The 20,959-nt window shown below is 42.1% G+C and overlaps 1 long non-coding RNA gene across 3 annotated transcripts in view; it reads left to right on the forward strand.

Annotated features, from left to right (window-relative positions):
- The first annotated feature begins 4,979 nt into the window (after positions 1-4,979).
- Positions 4,980-20,959, forward strand: part of LOC105709151 (uncharacterized) — a 36,673-nt gene continuing 20,693 nt past the window's right edge. Inside the window, exons 1-3 of one of the 3 annotated variants that reach the window (XR_001105465.3) lie at positions 4,981-5,343; positions 6,178-6,363; positions 10,900-11,119. This is a non-coding gene — a long non-coding RNA (uncharacterized LOC105709151). Of the gene's footprint in view, positions 5,344-6,177; positions 6,364-10,899; positions 11,120-20,959 lie in introns of those variants that run through there. The other 2 variants (XR_001105464.3, XR_010337188.1) reach the window with 2 other exon arrangements.

Genomic DNA, 20,959 nt, shown 5'->3' on the forward strand with positions numbered 1-20,959 from the left:
TCTCTTAATTATCCCTATAGATTCAACAGGATACATTATCTTCCATGTCTTACCTTTAACTTGAAAGCACTGATGTGCTGCTCAGGCCTGTGACTAATGAAGAAATCAAGATCTCCAAACCATGCCGAAGCCCTTCTCCACCCTCGCCCGCAATTCCCTCACCTTTTCTCCTGACATCTCTCACTTGAGTCCTAAATAATGGCCTTACAAAAAGGCGAATGTGAGGCTGGGCACGCTGGCTCATATCTGTAATCCCAGCACTTTGGGAGGCCGAGGCAGGAGGATCACTAGGACAGGAGTTCGAGACCAGCCTGACCAATATGGTGAAACTCCATCTTTACTAAAAATACAAAAGTTAACTGGGCCTGGTGGTGCACTCACACCTGTAATCCTAGCTGCTCAGGAGGCTGGGGCAGGAGAATCACTTGAATCCAGGAGGAGGAGTTTGCATTGAGCCAAGATCGTGCCACTGCACTCCAGCCTGGGCGACAGAGACTCCGTCTCCAAAACAAAAGAAGGGCAAATGCGGTCAGACATAGGGACTCAAACCTCATGTCCCAGCACTTTGGGAGGCTGAGGTGGGTGGATCACTTGAGGCCAGGAGTTCAAGACCAGCCTGGTCAACATGGTGAAATCCTGTCTCTACAAAAATTAGCCCGACATGGTGGTGGGCGCATGTAATCCCAGCTACTCAGGAGGCTGAGACAGGAGAATTGCCTGAACCTGGGAGGCGGAGGTTGCAGTGAGCCGAGATCCAGCCACTGCACTCCCACCCAGGGGACAGAGTGAGACTCCATCTAAAAAAAAAAAAAGAAAGAAAGAAAGGCAAATGCCAGGTGTTGGTCTCCTTAATGAATTCATTTGCCTTTTGTTGGTTGCTGAGGGAGGGGACAGAGGCGACACAGAGGAAGGACGAAGACTGTGTTCCTTGCTCAACCTCCCTGTGTCTGGAGGGATCGGGGCCGGGAATCCCCTAGTGAAAGGCAGCACCCCCAGGACTGGCTCCCAGGGCTGGGGCTGGAGAGGACTCGGTGAATGGCTGTGTTCTGACTCCCCTCCCTGCTGGAATTCAGGCCCTCCTCTCCACGTCTCCCTCGGAAAGCAGTACCCCTGGGAAGGGAGAGTGCCTCTGCTATCCATGCGCAGGGATTAGCGAGGGAGATGGAGTCCTGGCAGCGGGAGGCAAGCAGTGGCGTCCGGCCTGCTGGGGAGGAGGAAGAATGGAGAAGAAGGAGGAAAGTCCAGGAGAAGCATCACCCGCATGGCTCATTTTGGGAAGGCCAGCATGCTCTGCACACAGAGGTGGTGGGGATGTGTGCCAGCTGAGGTGCCCTTGGGGAGGCCTCTGGTCACATGAATGAGCCTCTCAGCTGACTCCTCCTTAGCTTTTTTGGAGATCTTGTCCCAGCGTTAACATAGACCAAGGCCTCTCAACCTCAGTGCAATGGACGCTCTGCTGTGGGGGCTGCCCCGGGCATTGTGCGAGGCACAGCAGCACCCTGGCTCTACCTGGGAGATGTCATGAGCATGGCTTCTCCCGTGGTGACAACCGGAGGGGTCTCCAGACAGGGCCAAGTGAGAAGCACTGATCAAGACCTATTCCCAGGCCAGTTACGGTGGCTCACGCCTGTAATCCCAGCACTTGGGAGGCCGATGTGGGAGAATCTCTTGAGCCCATGAGCTCGAGGCCAGCTCGGGCAGCATAGTGAGACTCTGTCTTTACAAATATTTAAAAATTAGCTTGGTGCGGTGACGCATGCCTGTGATCCCAGCTACTTGGTCAGCTGAGGCTTGAGGTTTGCTTGAGCTTGAGAGGTAGATGCTGCAGGAAGCTGTGATCGTATCACTGCACTCCAGCCTGGGTGACACAGTGAGACCCTGTCTCCAAAGAAAAAAACAAAAAACCAGAAACCAAAATCCAGCCAAAACAGAAGAAAAAAACAAAACCAGAAAACAAAATCCAGCCAGAAAAGAGAATTATGGCTTCCTTTCTATTCCTGTGAATGGACTTTTCTTATTTAAGATGTACGTACCCAAAGCAACTCTAACCGTTCAAACAACACTTCACTTACACAAGAAGAGGTTTAGGACTTTCAAAGAAAAGCCAATCAGACCCTGATGGCCCGGGACTTCCTAAAGCAGCCTCTTGGAGCGGGGCCTGCAGGTGAGCAGACAGAAGGAGCCGAGGCCCAGAGAAAACACCAAAAGGGTGGCTGACAGCTCTGGTTTGCCTGGGACTTTCCTGTGTTAGTCCTGGAAGCCCCTGTCCTGGGAAGCCCCTCTGTCTGGGGCACATGGGAACAGGACTTAGTGGGCGGGCTCTGTGCTTGGCTGTCATTCAAGGTGGCTTTGGCTGCTTGCTTGTCATTCTGAGTTTGGAGACATAGATGCTAGCCTGGTTGCCAGCCGGTGAGAAGGTGGCTCTGATCAGCTTCTCACTGGATTTAGAGAAGGGCAGATGCCTTAGGCTTGTAGCTGCCATTGCCCCTCTTCTTCGGAAAATGAGAGAGTTGCTAAGAGGTGAGATCAGGTGAGCAGGGGCCTGTTCTTGAGCTCTTGCTGAGTGAGACAGTGCCCAGTGTCTGTTCATACTGGGATCCAGGGTGGTTTCCACGGGTACACAGGTCCACATGCGAGAACCAGTGGCAGGATGGATGAGGAAGGCCAACTGTGTGTGTGTGTGTGTGTGTGTGTGCGCGCGCGCGCGTGCTTGTGTGTGCGTGTGTGTGTGTGATCTACACTAGAAAGCTGCTTTGTCACCTGCCCCAGGTGAGGCTGTGACTCCCCCTTGCCCTGTGTTGCAGAGATCCCTCGGGGCTGGTGAACTGCTGCAGGCACTTCAAGTCTGGGGACCGTCAGTTTCTGTCAGTTTCCTGTCTGCTCTTTATGACCTGGAGCATGGTCTCTAGAACTAGGCTGGACTTCAGCCCACTGGGAGCATGCGCGCCACTCATATCTTCCCTGCGCTATTTGCAGTTTTTGTTTGTCTTAAATATAAACTTTTCTTGGTTCTTTAAGTTTTACAGGAAAAAGTATTCTCTTTCTTGAAGGAGAAACGATGGATTTTTTTCCTCCTTAAATTATGTAGATAGAGATATGTCTGCACTTGGTGAGTCTCCTGTGTACCCAAGATGTCATTACTTATACGAGAGCCTGGGATTTTCAAGAATAGTAACATGGTAATTTGTCTTTCAAATACTGTTTTACTTATAGCAGCAATAACAGGAAATGTGTACTATTTTTCAGTGTTATAATCTGATTCACCCTTTGATATAAACAGCTTTATCTCATCTCATTGTTTATATCACATTCCTATTCCTCTGGAAAGAACAATATTTTTCTCTCTGAAAAGTAATATATTCTTGTCTAAGGATGGCTTAAATAAGTAACAGATGGTCCCTTTTGTGTGAGTGTCCCCTACCCCCACTCATTCTCAGCATTTCATCCGATAGGAAAATCAGGATTTTCTGAGCATTACATGTGCCTGAACTTACAGGTTTGTTACCAACTTGACGTCTTTTATTTATGTGATGGTGTGGTTGCTTGGATAGTTTTAGAATATAGACAATTGAATAAATTTATTTGTGCTTGTCAAGTGGAATGTGCTTGAACAAATCTCTTTCCTGGTTCCTAGTTACCCAGGATAGTCATGGAAAAGATGGCCTGAAAGGCTCGGGATGTGCCACACGGTCTTGGCCATAAAATAGAGTTCACTGTACATCAGGCTCTCGCCATGCCACTTACTTATAACATAGTTCTAATGTTAAAATTTGTTCTGGGACCAGGACTAAATCTTTCTTGTCAAAAAAAAAAAAGCTTAATTCCTTGGCTTGGTTCAGGGAAAGGCATAGGATTAGAAGCCAGCATGTCACCTTTGCCGTCTTGCTAACTGGGTGAGTTAAGAAAAGGCCACATGACTACCCAGGTCTGTTTTCCCATCAACTGAATGAGGATGCTTAACTTACCACAAGGACTATTGAGAATGCAACATGGGGTAATAGCTATGAAAGTGCTTTGAAAGTTCAAAAGCACCTAAAATAGCATTTTATAAATATTAAAATCAAGCAATTAACTAAATACGTTGCATAACAATAGACTCTTGTCTATAACATCATGGTTAATAGGTCGGCCTTGCTGTCAAATGAAATTCTTTGAAAAGATGTCTTTTCTTTGTAAGGGGAGCTTCAAGGAAAGAAACACAAAATGTCTAAGTGCCCTGCTGCAAACTTGTATAAGCTGCCACTCTGACGGGGGGATTGGGGTTAATTCATTTTTACACTTGAGAATCAGAGTCCTTTGAGCTTGGTAGGTCCTTAAATATATTTTGAACAAAAACACGATTATTGTTATGGATAAGCTATTTGTGCTCTCCATGATCTATTTTTATAATCATTAAAATTATCTTTTTTTCCTACTGGATAGAAAGTTGAGAACATGATCCTTTATGTTGAGATCATCTCTATCTACTTTTTTTTATGATCTGTGAATGACATTTTTTGCGTGCACCATTAGGAAGTCTATATGTGATTATTGTTGGAAATTTGGGCCAGGTGCAGTGGCTCATGCCTGTAATCTCAGCACTTTGGGAGGCTGAGGGTGGATGAATCCCTTGAGCCCAGGAGTTTGAGTCCAGTCTTGACAACATGGTGAAACCTTGTCTCTACCAAAACCACAAAAATTAGCCAGTTTCATAACCTGATCTCAAAGTAAATAAATAAATTGATTAAAATTTAAAAACAAGAAAAATTGAAAAATACGCTTGTACAGAAAAGAAATAACCACCCATTATCCTCCAGGTGTCATAGGGTCAGATCTCCAACACATATGGTAGTGTAGAAAGAGGCAAGTCACGTAACAATATTTATTATGATAACAATTATATAAAGAAAATATACGTATGCATATGTATATGGATGCTTATGTATCTGTATGTGTGTGTGTGTGTGTATATATGAATGGATAATAAAAATATAGAAAGGATACATCTGAATGTACAGATTAAATCTAGAGAGAAAGTAGATGGAGACATTCAGAGGAGAGAGGAATTCTTGCAGGCAGGAATATGTGGGAGCTTTATGGAGGAGGCTGCATTTGAGATGAGCCTGGGAGGACAAGTGTGACTTGCTAAGTACAGTGGGATGGGAAGCATCTTCCCACTGTGGCGGTATATGAAGAAAATGTGGTGTGAGGCCTCTGTGTGGTGTGTTTGAGGGTATATGAGTAGTCCTTTCCGTCGCTGCACTGTAGAAACGTGGGAGAGCCTCTCGAAAAGCTGGATTAGAGAGGCTGGAGGAAGGGGAAAGCCAAATTGAAACAGTGGGAATCAACCTTTGAAAGCTTTGGGTGAGTGAAATGAAAAATTACGATTTTCTGAAGACCAATCAGGTGCTATCTAAGTAGAATGAATTACAGTGGGTGGAGATGAGCGGTAGTAAGGAAAATAAGAGGATGGCTAATCTGGGTCTGAAATGATGGATCACTGGAGGAAGATAAAGCCACTGGAGATGGAATAAAAGACATTCTGAAGACGTCATCAAATCGGGTGCCCAATAAGAAAGAGGTACACAGAAGAAGAAAGAATCTAAGGTGTTAGCTACAGCATGTTAACTCTAAAGGACTGTTTGAGGTGACGTTGCTATTGCTAGAAGTAGGGAAGACAGAAACCGTATTCTATATTAAAAAAAAAAAAGCATTATTTTTTTTACTGGAAAAGATCTAAATGTCAGGAGTTGGTATGTGGTTTAAATTGTCAAGATTTTAGACTGCTGCTTCTTGGAAGTGTGATATAAAATGCTGTAATGTGGTATGTTGCTGCAAATTAGGTTTATTGATTTGACATTGTCAAGAAATATAACACCTCAAAAATAGGCAGACGAGGGAAAAGGATACCCCACTGGCAGGTGTGGGTGCCACTGTATGATTTTCTACCACCAAAACGCACGACGAGCTAGCCGTGTTGATGCTGGTGCAGATGATATGGAAAGCAACCTGTTCTTTTTTTCCAAGCTCATTGGATGGGAAATCTATGTCCACTTGCTGTCCTCACCTTACCCTGGTCATTTACAATGCATATGGCGGTTCTTCAAGGCATGTGGGAGAAGAGATGACCCTTTCCATTTTTGTTTTGTCAAAGAGGTTTTACACATATGTAATAAGATCTTGATTTACTTTTTTAAGGAAAAAAGAGGACAATAACAAGAGGCTGTGATTTGAGGGTGAGAAACAGAAGGGCAGCTCCAGGGAGAAGAGAGATCTGGAAATCTACCGGCTTCCTGCAGTGCTTGTGACTTACTGCTCCTGGCCTCATAGAGTCTTCAGACTAACACAGCTGTCTTTTCATGGCGGGAGGTATTTGAGAATCTGGTGGGATTTTTTTTTAGTACATTTATGTTGTTTGTGGCAGCTTGCTTCCATTTTTCCATCATTTATGTCGCTGAGTTAATGTTGTGAAATATTTTTCATCAATTAAATTAATATATACTATGAAACAGATACAAATTTGACCTATTTAACAATGCAGCATAGCTTCAAAATATCTTTTAAAAATCACAAATTAGAACAGGTATGATCACAATCAGAACTAATATTTTTTTTAAAGTAAGAAGAACTAATATATTTGTTGCTATTATCATCTTTTACTGAACATCTATTGGCCCTTTAAGAATTATACTTTAAAATCATTCATCATACTTAAAGTCATTAAGACGCAAGTTGATTTCTTATCTTTTAGTATTAATAAAGACAGTGTTTCTGGAATTGTAAGTAGAAGTAGGCAAGGAATATGTTTCAATCTTTAAAGTATTTTGTATGATTTTATCAGTTACCAAAAAGCATGTGGTTTTGTTATTAACCAGTTCTGTTATTTCATTTATACACGATAGTAACATTCTGAAATCGTACCTGGAACAAGCCATAAATGACGACCTTAAGACCACATTATGGGCATCACTGGATAAGAAACAAAAGTTGCTTTGAGTCCTCAGCTCTCAGTGGTGCTGGGTTTCCTTTCCTTTAAGCTTGAGGATTGGCAAATCTTCAGCCTGACTTAGAGAGATATTCTTCCCACAGCTATTTCCCTTCAACGCCCATTCTTAGCAGAGCTTCTGTCATCCGGAATTATTCCTCTAAGAGCCAACATGCTCTCTTTTCAGGTTTTCTTTCGCTTTTTCTCTATATTGAGTTGACTCTCGATCGGTGGCTTGAGAAAATACCAAAGTTCTTTTTATGCTTTTGCTGCAACTGGATCATGAACACTGATTTTCCACATAAAAAGCGGCTGAGTGTGCATGAGTTTGTGGGGCAGGCTTTGCAGGGTGAGTCGCTGCTGAAGATAGCAGGAATGTGTACGTGGGGAAAATCTGAGGGAGCGGTCCCCCCTTTTTCAGAACTGCTTCTTTTTGTTGCCCTTCACCTGTCTGGAGGAGCCTGAAGAACCTAGGTCTCCTGGTGACCCCTTGGGAGATGGCTGGGAGATGACAGGCTACATGGTTTGGCACAGAGTAGAAAAGAGGTCTCTGATCCGTGATTGTCATACACACCCACCTTTGAGCTTCAGAGTCCTGTGCCTTTGAAGGAAAATAACTTCGGATTTGGATGTCAGCCGGAAGAAACAGCCAGGGACCCTTACTGTATCTGCATTATTTTCTACTGACCAGTCCGTTTGCTGCTCTGGCCAAAGACAGTCACAGCATTTAGTGAGATGGATGCCTCAGAATTTAGACAATCCTGGTAACATGCAAGAAAGCTTCTAAATAAAGTAATCTGATGAGACACGCACCGATAGTCACAGAAACTGGTTGTACACAGACAACCCACCGTGTTTCAGGGTTGTCATCTGCCATTTGCTTAACTCTTAGAAAGATACTCAGATCTTGCTTGTGTACACTTCAATCTGCTATCATTGCCTATTTATGGAAAAACATTTAGTACAAGAGGATTAATACGTACTTGTTTTAATTATATGTTAAACCATGCGAATGTATACAGGATTAATATCCAGATTCTGAATAGATAAAGGATAAACTAAAATGATTCACATTAATCCAAGGTTCTAACCCAGAGTTACCCGTATTCCCAGTAATTTATCAGTGGGTAGAACCACCATTAAATTCACTAATAGCTTTAGTTTTAAACTACAAATTAAATTAAGTTCAAACTAATTAGGCATATCTTTTTTTAAAATTCATATTTCTTTATTGTTGATAACTAATTTTCTTTCTAAGGATCGAAATAATAACATCATTCATTTACAATGGTTTCCCTCCTTTAAATAAATGATTTTCTAATATTACCTCAAACAACTTTAATTTCTTAGCTTTTACACTCTTTTCCAAATAAATGCCTGGAAGTCCCCTGCTTCCCTAAACGTTGAGAAGCAATGATGTAATCCCAGAAAATGTTCTCTTTGGCCATCATAGGCCTAGCATCTTACTGCTAATCTTTCCTGAGAAAAATAAGCCTTTCCTCTTGAAAGCTTGGGACTTTAAAAATAACAACTACAAAGTGTTTTCATGTGGTAAATGCTCATCACAAATTATTATTTTTTCCCTGAATCCTACCGTGTCTCTTCTTGAAGAACGAGATAAGGGGGAGAAGTTTGTACTGTGGTCCACCCATGTAGGGCACAATCATTTGCACTAAATTAACACTTCCTGGGGAGATTTTACTAATTTTCTATTAGGTGACTCAGTTGCGATGACCTTCGCTAACAAAACAAACCTCTCATGAGAAATACATCCCTGCTAGGCTGAAGCAGAAAGAAAACCTTAATTCTGTTTAGAATCTGGACCCTTTGACCCGTGAACTTTTAAGTTCCTTTCCTGTAGGGTTCTTTAAAGCTGTGGTGGCTGAGATAGACTCCCAGTGCTATGGGTGAGCACAAGCAGCTGCAGGTTGACTTTGAGAAGCTGGACTGTGATTATGCTACTACGAACAAACCAAAACCAAAATTTCCCTATGGTACATAAAGGAAGTTTTGTTTGACAGAGGTCTATGATTCAATTACTCCTGTCCAAATTATTCTGTTCTCTGATGAACGAAGACTTTATCAAGGATCTTTTCACAATTAAAAGCTCACTGAAAATAAGAGAAGGGCTTATAATATATAAACACACACATATATAGACTATACATACATAGAGACACACACACAAGACACTTATACAACCTATAGCCATTTGTAAACAAAGTTGTGTTTTTGCACTTGCTATGAGAGGCTGTGGAATTCTATACCAGGAGATGAAGTGGTCTCCAACTAGTAAAAAGTCTATTTAATGGGCTTTGTACAGCAGAGACAAAGATCATATGTGAGATAGTGTACGAGTATAATAAGAACGCCTTCTGCTTACTTGGTGTGTTGATATTATAGTCTAATAGTTATGTCAGCTTAAATTGTGGAAATATCCACTTTCTCATCTACTCCAGGGGCCTTAAACTGAGCCAAGGTCAAGTCAAGACTCCCTGGGAGGAACTGTACGCCCTTGAGGTAAAAATAACATGCAAGCCAGTACTCTAAACTAAAAACAACAAAAAAAATATATTAAGCTAACCAACTCAATTTGCTGATTTTCTGCTCCAGGTTGCGGAGATAATTGTCCTAATGTCAGGGAAACTGAGGGTTTTCTAGGCGTACTCAGGCAAAGATGGTGCAGATCCTTAATGTGGGCTCTCATAGTTGCTTTTGGAACACCTAACTGAATAAGGAAAAGACAATTGAAGCAAGACATCAAAATTTGAAGTCATAAAGGAAGTGATCGATTAGACTCAACCAAAAATTTAAATTCCGTTACAAAACCACCACAATGTGAAAATACAAAAGGCAAACTGGAAACAAACATTGAGACATGATAGGGAACAATTACTATTTATGATACGCAAAGAGGTTTTAAAACTCTGTGATAAAACCTCCAACAGAAGAATGGGCAAGTGATTTGAGCAGGCGGAGAAAACAAGAAATAAAAATACACAACATAAATATGCCGAACCTCACAAAATTCAAGTCAATACAAATGACATATTTTTAGTTGAAAAGGTAAATATTAATCTATAAGTTTGATCATTCTTTACTGTGGATTTGGGGAAACAGACACTCTCATATACTCTTGACAGGTATGTAAATTAGTACAAGAGGTTAAAATAGTAATTTGAGGAATAATCTAATATAATTTAGAATGTTCATAACTGAGCTGTTTTGGCTATTCCAATTCTAGGAATGATTCTATAGAACCTCTTTGCACAACTGCATAAAAGAGAATATATAACTTGCAACAATTGTTTCTAGTGGTACAAAAATTAGAACCAATCCAAATATCTATTATTGTGCAATATAAAAAATGTATATTGGGATACTGTATTGTCATTTACATAAGATATAGACCTTCATATAATAACATGAGAAGGACTAAAAATAAATTCTAAAAGATGACTTTCAGAGGAGTAAAGATCCCATTTTTCCTTAAGAATATATTTTTATATACTGTACCTGTCCATTTTGGAGAAAATATCCCCAGCTTCAAATCATGTCATCTGCAAATAGGTATGATTTTATTTCCTCCTTTTCACTCGTATGCCTTATATTTCTTTTCCTTATCTCATCGGGCTGTGTAAGACTTTCAGTATGATGTTGAAGAGCATGTTGAGAGAACATCCTTGCCCTGTTTCTGCTCTTTAGGGGAAAATACTTAGTCTTTTCTCATGAAGTACAATATTAGCTAAAGTTTCGTGCTTTCTGATATTTTTGGCGCATTTTATTTTCTTTTGTTTTGGGTAGGTGTCTTTATCAGACATTCATTTCTATTTCCTGTCTGCTGCCAGCTTTTTTTTTTCTTCTTTTTAAGTGTGAATGAATGTGGAGTTTAATCAAGGACTGTAATCTGTCAGTATTTTCATGTATTCTTCCAGGGTCCCCTTGGATATCAAAATCTGATGATGCTCAAATCTCACAGTCAGCCCTGCAGAATCTCAAACACAAAAAGTCAGAAAGTTGACCCTCCAGGTCCTGGGTTCTGCATCACACAAATCGTGTATTTTCCATGAAGAGCTCTGTATTTTCCTTTATCAATTGATATGATCATGTGGTTGTCTTCTTTAGATGGTTAATACAATAAATTACATTGATTGATTTTCTTTCTTTTTCTTTTTTGGTTCCTTTCAGTTTGATTAATTTTTTAAATATTAAACCAACTTTGCATTCCTACAATAAACTCACTTGTTTGTGGTAATACTCTTTTTATATATTATTGTATTTGATTAGCTAATATTTTGCATCTTGTTTTCATGAGGCATACTGCAGTTTTATTCTTGTAAAAAAAAGTGTCAGGGTAATTCTGGCTCATTAAATTGTTTCCAGATTTCCTTATTACAGGTAGTCCATCTATAAACTGGTTTTGTATGGATCCTTGGGGAACATAGGTGTGGACTCTCAAAGTAAATTTGAAAAATTATTCACTAAAGGAACTCTATCACTCTACTGTTTGTGGTAAACTGTTGACTGCCCAGCCAACATCTATTCTACCTTTTTTCCTTTGGTAGAAAACCACACTTTTGTTCAAGAGGCTACTATGCCCACTAAGACACACTTACAAATCCATACTCCCTTTAGCCAGAGGTGACCATACAGCCAGTTTTGACCAATGAGATTCAAGCAGAAGTTTTTGGAGTACGATTTTCAGAAAAGCTTTTGAAATATTGACTAAAGTGGAAAACTGAACTAGGAAGAGCCTTTTGTGGTTTCCCTTTCTACCCATAACTTATTCCAGAAGCTTGGAAGTGGAGTGGCCACTTTTAACCAAAAGAATAAAGGTCTCTCTCTAAGGACGTGGCAGGAAATGCCTGGCTCATGGGTGAGCAGTTGGGCCAGCTGGATTTCTGTCCCAGGACTCGGGTTATGTGAGAAAATAACTCTCCATGTGCTTATGTTCCTGCACTCAGATTCTACTCCATGAGGCCAAATGCAACGTCCTGCAGACACCAGGCACACTTTGACTTTTTTCTTTCTCTGAATTTATCTTAGGACAGTGCTCTATAGCTGAGGCTGAGGGTAGTATAATTAGAAAGGAACTTGGAAGTCATCTTGTTCCTGATAATGTCTCTAACGAAGACACCAACATCTTAAGTGACTTGCTCAAAGTAAATGCTGAAAGTTGGAAAGAGAATCCACATATGCTGATACTAAGTTACTTTTCCACCCTGCTATGTAACTGTTTATATTTGTTTCCTAGCATCTCAGTGCCTTATTTATAGCACATAGAAAATAAAATCTATCCTAATTCCTCATAGGGTTAATGTGAGTATATATAAGAGATTATTTTCCTCATTTTTAAAAGCCTTTATTTTTAGTAGAAAAATCAATAGACATATTGTGACTTGAATTAATATTAATTATCCTCATTGGACAACTGTAAAGTTAGTAAAATATGTTGGTTTTCAGTTTAAAAATATTGACTGGAATAGCATCATGTGGGAAACACTGTGCTTAGCTCAGAGGATGTAGAGGTCAGCCAGACAGACGAAGCCTGCCTGCCCTCATGGGTACGACAGTCCAGAGGCAGACACAGATGTGAGTCAATACATTGAGCAAACAACTTCTCCATCACGATTTTGAGAAATAATAAATGAAATTTTATAATATCATTTCCCTGAAGATCTTGGGCAAAATTCCTGGCATACACAGACCCACGGTCTGCTGTGGGCCCCAAGGGCTGAAGCTACTTCTGGATAGCATTTTAAAGACACTGAAAACTTCATGGAGAAGTCATTCTAGGAGAACCTGGAAAGTACCAGGAAAATTAGAAATCATGCTTCCAAACTCAGAAAGGATCCACATATTCTCAGATAAATTAATAAAAAATAAACATTTTCTTAGCATAGGTTTACCCCTAAATAGTCACAAACACATTTGAAAAGTGGCAATATCTGGGTTGGCTTTGTCTTACCCTTGTTTTCTCCATAGTCTGTAAATTTCTTCATGGGTTTTTGAGACGTTGGTCCTGACTGCTGACACCAATGTTTCTTCTCCTAACAGTTAGTTTATTTTTCCTTCTGAAGGACTAAAATCGAAATGTACATGATCAGGGTGACAGGATTAAAGAATTTAATAAACTACAGAAGTATTCTATTACAGAATAGAGATTATTCTTATAAACCATGAATTAATTTTTATGAATTAGGTCCAAAGAGCTTAAGTAAAACAGCTAATATTTCATAAGTAATTCCAGCCCTCTTTAATAGTACAAGTCTCTGGTGTGTAATATTTAGGTAATGATTATCATAAAATAGACATCTTTTGAGGGCAATTATGTGTTCTCAATACTTCTTTATGAGAGAGCTGGGAGGAGGATGTCATTACATTTGACAGTATATTTATCTCACCTAATAGTCATGATATTCTGATGGAAATGCTGTTATCTTACTATATGCGAGTGAATTTTTGAAAGCACCGAATACAGATTGTGTCACTAAACCTGTTCAGACATGAAAGATGGCACAACTCAGTGCCCAAAGTACAGGCTGTTTCTAGCCAGGTGGAGTGGGTGGTTTTGTTTGTGAAAACAAAGCTTTACATCTGTGGGGTAAATTTTCCTGGGGGCAGACCCAGGCAGAGGAGGAGAGGTAACTCAGAGGGATGAGCAGAAGCGGGTATGTCCAGGAAGTGACAAACACACTTGAAGAGAAAGGGGAGGAGCAGTCCTTTGTGCACTGGTTTTTGTTGTTGTTGGTGGTGGTGTTTTTAAGGAAACTGGGATTGATCGAGACAGAGCTCCCTCTCCTCCCGGCCACCCCAGGAGAAGTAATGAGCTAGCTACATACTCCGACTTTATGGGACTAATTTAGCATGGAGGATATGATAGTGACTTATATCAATATAATGTTTTTAGGTTTTCACAACCATTTTGAAATATTTTATTCAAACCTCCCTATATTGCAGTAGGATAATGACAGACTTGCTTCTCAGTTATGCAGTGCAAACAGAGGCATAGAGTATAATCCAGTGAGTGCAAAGTGAACCAGAACCCAGAACCCCAAAGCAGACTTCCAAAATCCAGGCTCTGCCATCGGATAACAGGACCATGTCTGAAACATCTATGGACTCGAGGGATGGACTCCCATCCGGAGTCCTGGGCTACTCATGTCTCAAAGCATAAGAGGTTCACTTGTAAAGTTACTGGGCCAGCTCATGGTTCCAAATTATCCTTGTTTCTGCTAGTGAACCTATTAAGTCAATCAGCCAGGTATGAAAGAGTTGGAGTGGAAGGAGAAAAACGTGAATTTGTTTTTTTGTTGCTGTTGTTTATTTTGTTTGCTTTTTGTTTTTCACAATTCAGGAAATAAGGCCTATAGAATCTGGAAAGCTAGATATTTGCAATTCTAGTCTCCCTCAGCGAGGCAAAGTTTTGAGATACAGTTCTGGTCCAATGCAATGCAGGAATAATTCTCTGGGGAGAACACTTTTTTTTTTTCCCCAAGGAAAGAAAGCCCTTCATCCTTCACCTTCCTTGTTAGTTAGTATTTGGACTTGATGGCTGGAGGTGGAGGAACTGTCTCGTGATTCTGGTGCAACAGTCTTTAGGAAAAGTTCTAGGGAGTTAGGGAGATACTAGCCCAGCCACTGAACCAAGGCCAGTGGTCACTCACCTCTGTATAGCGGAACCTGATTATGGAGCTTCTCATTAGTCATGTAATTTATTCCTAACTGATACATGTGTCCAAAGTTATTCCTAAGCATCTATCTTTTTGATGATAAATAGATACACTAGATAAGATGGAATAAATTGCATTAAAGCATGTACTTTTCAAAAAGTCACATAGTTCAAGTACTTTCTTAACTCTAAAATTGTTCAAAATTCAATTCCTTTTTCCTTCTATTTTAAATCCAAACAGATGTGCTTATTTCCTTAGCTGTATTTACCCTGTGAATTCACGACTGTCGATCGGTAGTGATGTGCCTCATTCAGTGGTTGAACCAAAAAGCACATCTGGCCAGACACTATGGCTCACTCCTGGAATCCCAGCACTTTGGGAGGCCAAGGTGGGTGGATTATTTAAGGTCAGGAGTTTGATACCAGCCTGGCCAATGTGGGGAAATCCTGTCTCTACTAAAAATACAAAAATTAGCCGAGCAGTAGTGATGGGTGCCTGTAATCCCAGCTACTCGGGAAGCTGTGGCAGGAGAATCTCTTGAGCCTGGGAGGCAGAGGTTGCAGTGAGCCAAGATTGCGCCCCTGCACTCCAGACTGGGCAACAGAATGATACCCTGTCTCAAAAGAAAAGAAAAAAAGGCCACTGATATGGTTTGACTGTGTCCCTACCCAAATCTCGTCTTGAATTATACTCCCATAATCCCCACATGTTGTGGGAGGGACCTCGTGGGGGATAATTTAAATCATGGGGGCAGTTTCCCCTATAGTGTTCTTGTAGTGGTGAATAAGGCCCATGAGATCTGATGCTTTTATCAGGGGTTTCCACTTTTGTATCTTCCCCATTTTCTCTTGCCGCCGCCATAGAAGTGCCTTTCGCCTCCCGCCATGATTCTGAGGCCTCCCCAGCCATGTGGAACTGTAAGTCCAATTAAACCTCTTTTTCTTCCCAGTCTCGGGTATGTCATTATCAGCAGTGTGAAAACGGGCTAATAACAGTCCCTCAGATTAATCGTCCCACCTGGTGACAATCAGGTGGGCCGCTCACCTTACTTCTGATGGAGGATTTTCCATTCTTAACAAATGTGAAAAATATGATGTATTTTTATTCTGTACCCTGAGTTCCCCTCATGAGCCTGGGGATATGAAGGAGGTCTCATGAGTAGTAAAGATTTGACTTGGCAAAGTTGTGTACCCACAGCAGGGACACTGGTACCTCACAGCCCTCCCTTCCCAAATCCCAAAGTCTTGTTTCTGGGAGTTACTTGGGGTGTTTTGCAGGGGACCTGGAGCAATCCTTTTTCCCTCTTAAGTTTCATCTTCCCTTACCTGTAATAAAGCAAACACCTGTGAATGAATAGAGCTGTGTCCCCCATACCAAAGAGCAGGAGGTAGCAAGCAGGGGCGGCTGCCTCCTGTACACCACCGGCACATGCTCCTGGGTCCGGCGGCTTCAGAGCCAGGCTGAATTCTGGGCACCAGTGGACTGATCCTTTGTCACATATGCTCCCTCTCTGAGTCTAGATCCAGGTTGGGACCAATGTGCCACTTAATATAATATTTGCAAATAATAAACAGCAAATCAGATAAAATTTAGAATATGTGTTTAAATAATGATATAAAATGACTGCGGCAAACACCCTTGCACCCCAGTAGCTCCTCACCAGCAACAGCACTCTGCTCTGTGCGGGCTTGGGAGGTGGGGCTTGTCCCCACCTGGGGATAATCAGGTGGGCTGCTCACCTTACCTGTGAGGCCAAACATCAGTGGAGGAGACCCGAGGGAGGTTGGTCAGGAGTTCTGGGGGACTTTGCTGATGAGAAGGACCTCATAAGAGATGTGGCCTACCCTACAGAATCTTGTGGGGCATGGAGGGGCCACCCTGACTTGCTGAGCCCTGCACGGCAGGTGTGTTTGACATGAGGGACAAAGCTGTCTTAATGTTCCCTCTCTGCCCCCCACATACATACATTGGACACATATTTTTCTGCTATAATATAATAATCACTTACAATCATATTTTCTTGATTTGTTCTTTAGTTTTGAAGCAACTAACAATTAAAAAAAAGAAGTTTCCATTTTAAAGAACGTATTCAGTATCAGTAACATAGTTCATGTATGAATGAAAGTTTGCACTTAGCAAAGAAAAATATCACACTTTGAGTTTGTGCTATTCCATTGTCAAAGACTTTAAACTTTTTCTAAGTCGTCACATAGATGGACAGAATTGAAGCCTCTCTAACTGTGTCATCTACAGTTGTATGCTTTTACTGTTTATTTCAAAGCCACTGTTTAAATACTGGAATATTTCCTCTCTCAGGAACGGGGGACATGAGCTGTAGCTGAAGTGAACTCAAACAATTCCAAGTTTTTAGGAAGTTACTGTTGAAACTGCCATGTGGTACTGATTCCAGGTATACCGGGGGCCAAGCATAACCAGGATTTCTCTGATTCTTTGTTTATTAAAGGATAAGTAATAAAATGTGTTAATTTAAAGCTTATGTATATTACAAAAACTTGACACTACCAAGTAATTGCTTAGAACTTGTAGAACGGAAGTTTTTGTCTGGGAGGAGTATTATTATCACTGATATTGTTCAGCTCTGCAGACACATGGGGATAACCAAAAGCAGAGTTTCAGCTGGTTCTATTATTGTTTCCACATTCACCACAGACAGTACGCCCTGTGTTTATTCTCTGCACTGGGTGAGGATCCCCCACCTGCAGGGCCTCCTCAAGGTCTTGGGGAGCACAGCTGGCCTGAGGAAAGGCCACTGGGTGCAGAGAGAGAGAGAAGGAGCCTGATTTCCTGTGGATTTTGCTGAGATCCTGGAAAAATCAGTCCTGTCTTGGGACCTTAACCAGGAGATAACATGTTTTCCTTGTTGGTTATGTCAGCGTATATGGGTCCGTCTAGTCTAAGCCACTTGAAGTTTTAAGATGAGATGTGCTTGCTCTTCTTTGGGTTTCCTGCCCTGCCCTGTACTCTGTGAGGCTGAAACTCTGTGGACTAAAGCACCAGGCTCTCTTGCCCTCTGGCTTCCAGTGGTTTTGACCAGGGAGGAACACTGGGTGGTTTCGGAGGATAGGAGGGGCAGGGAGGAGGGGGTCTCACTCCCTTTGCTTCCTCACTGCCTCCAGTGTTCTGCCGGATGCTTCCTTTTGCCCTGTTCCAGCTCCAACCCCAGCCATCTTCCTGGTCCAGGTCTTGCCAAACTCTGCTAAGACCACACTCTCCTCTTGTGTTAGTCTGTTTTCATGCTGCTGATTAAGACATACTCAAGACTGGGCCATCTACAAAAGAAGAGACTTATTGGACTTACAGTTCCACGTGGCTGGGGAGGCCTCACAATCATGGCAGAAGGTGAAAGGCAAAGAGAAGCAAGTCATGTCTTACATGAATGGCTGCAGGCAAAGAGAGAGAGCGTTTGTGCAGGGAGACTTCCATTTTTAAACCCATCAGCTCTTGTGAGACTTCTTTACTATCATGAGAACAGAATGGGAGAGCCTCACTCATATGATTCAGTTATCTCCCACCGGGTCCCTCCTGTAACACATGGGAATTATGGGAGCTACAAGATGAGATTTGGGTGGGGACACAGAGCCGAACCATGCCACTCTTTGTCCCTTCAGGGATGGGGTCGTTGCCTCCTCCCCTGACTTTGCCAACCCCTGGGTGTTTGAGCATCCCTGCACGTTGCCCCAACCCTGCCTGTAGCTTCCCAGTGACCTCTCCATTGCACGTGCTTCAGATGGAGCTTGTGTCATTGAGTCTGTTGTTGCTGCAAGCCTGCTTGATGGATAGATAAATTTTTTTCAGTTGATTCAGATATCTCCTTTTCAACAAATCCTATCATATTCGAAGACCCCAATCAGAAAAATCAGTATTTTTCCAGGTCTTTGGAAACTTTAACTTGACGGCCAATTCCTTGAGAATTTTAGCTTTTCTCTGACTTCATACTAAATTCCCTCTGACAGTTTATTATCAAGATCTACTAGAGGTCTAATACTTAGATAATCACTTCTGAAATTGTCCTCTTTTGCTCTCTGCTTCTGAGGTAATTTCCCATCAGACTTCAGGTCTATAACCCAACGCAGGCTGGCTGTCCTCATTCCTAAAACTCCGAGGCCAATTTTGTTCATCTGTTTCTCCCGAAGACCTCAGGGATGTGATGAACCTTCTCTCCTTAACTGCCTTCTTCTCTGCATTCCTCTCTCTCCAAGTCTGCAGCAGAGTAGGAGACACACTCTCTCCTTCTTTGCTCAAAGGTCTCTAATGTAAAACACAAAGGTCTCTCCTGGCTGGGGATAACTGCAGGGGAGCAGATGGGATTAGCACAAATAATAAACAGGGAGAGGGTTAAAGAGGCAAGACGTCCTAGAAAGTATTAGTCATAGCTCTTTTGTCTTCTCCCAAATAAAAATATCTTTGTTTGTAGCTGCTTTTCCTGACTCTCTTTATAGGCTTTCCCATGGGAGGATGAGTCTTGACTGCAGGGAGGTTTACCCAGTGTGGTCCGGTCAGAGGCTGAATCCAGCTGCAGAGGCGGTGACCAAAGGTGACTGGGGCAGGTGCGGGTCCCGCATTTTACTAAAATCCCCCTTGTTTGTTGTTAGTCAGACAATTGCCCCTACGATACCATCAATGTGAAAAGTGCTTTTCTTTTTGGTCTCCAAATTTTCCTTTCCTGGGTGTTAGTCCATCTCGGACTGATGCCTGGTACTATCGGCCTTTGGAAAGCTGTATCAGTCTGTCCTTGCTGCCAGAACAAAATGCCACAGACTAGGTGACTTCAATATCAGAAATTTGTTTCCCACAGTTCTGGAGGCTGGAAGTCTGAGATCACCGCCTCCAGGGTTGGTTTCTCCTGAGGCCTCCCTTTAGCTTGCAGATGGCCGCCTTGACCCTGGGTCCTCACAGGGCCTTTTCTGTCCATGACAATCCCTAGTGTCTCTTTCTCTTTGTGTAAGAGCACCAGTCCTACTGGATTAGGCCCCCACCCTAAAGGCCTCTTGTTAACTTAATTACCTCCTTAAAAGCCCAATGTTGACTGGGTGCAGTTGCTCACATCTGTAAACCCAGAACTTTGGGAGGCTGAGGCAGGTGGATCACCTAAGGTCAGGAGTTCAAGACCAGCCTGGCCAACATGGTGAAAACCCATCTCCACTAAAAATATAAAAATTTAGCCAGGCACGGTGGCGGGTGCCTGTAATCCCAGTTACTTGGGATGCTGAGGCAGGAGAATCGCTTGAACCTGAGAGGCAGAGGTTGCAGTGATCCGATATTGTTATCACTGCACTCTAGCCTGGGCAACAAGAGCAAAACTCCATCTAAAAAACAAAAACAAAAACTCCCAGTATCCTAATAGTTACTTTTGTAATTGGGACTTCAACGTGTGAATTTTGGAAGGGACACAATTCAGCCCATCACAGAAATTCATCCCTGATGTCCCTGTAGTCAGGTTAGGTTAGGTTATGCTTCAGTAACAAGAATCACCAACATCTCGGATGTGTACACGACACTGCGTTTTTCCCTCACTCTCTGCTTGGTGCAGTTCTAGAAGATGCACGAGGGCAGCTGTCCTCCCCAGGGTGACTCAGCAGTCCAGGATGACTCAGTTTTAGGGGCCACCAAGATTGCACAAGGCCCTTCAGTCATGGCAGGGAGGAGAGAGTGTGAAGGAGGCACCTGGCTCTTCTGGGTTTTGGCCGGATATGCTGTGTATCACTTGCTCTCTCTCTGTCCATGTGCCATCCCTAGACTTGTGGCCCTGCCTAGCTGCAAAGAATGGAAAAATGAGATCATGAGTGACTGTTACAGCAGCAAAAATAAGCTAGGACACTGTGAACAAAGGGAACCTGTTAATATATTTATCCAACTCAATGAAAAGATTTTACTGAACAGAATGACAATCTTCATGCCCTGGGAACACTTACATCAGTTACTTTTATTGATACCATCTGGGTATGCTGCTCGAAGACATGAAGCCCCGTCAGTCTTCTGGTAGCAAATATAGTGGCTCAAGCCTGCATCTCACAGCACAGGAGTGACACACATGACTGCGGGCATAAAACATCTACAAAGAACTGAATGTCGGTGTGTACAGTCATGTCTATCACAATCTCCTAGACGAGGAAGATGATTGTAATATCACTTGCTATTGGGTATTAAGTGGCCAGCACTATGCTCAAAAAGTACATAAAATATTCAGTGTTAGCATTAAATTTTTAAAAAATTACTTACTTTTTTTTTTGTTTGTTTTTGAGACAGAGTCTCGTTCTGTCACCAGGCTGGAGTGCCGTGGCACAATATTGGTTCACTGCAA

The sequence above is a fragment of the Aotus nancymaae genome, unplaced genomic scaffold (genome assembly GCF_030222135.1).
Source record: "Aotus nancymaae isolate 86718 unplaced genomic scaffold, 86718_ANA_hifiasm-v0.15.2.pri h1tg000044l, whole genome shotgun sequence".
NCBI classification, from domain to species: domain Eukaryota; kingdom Metazoa; phylum Chordata; class Mammalia; order Primates; family Aotidae; genus Aotus; species Aotus nancymaae.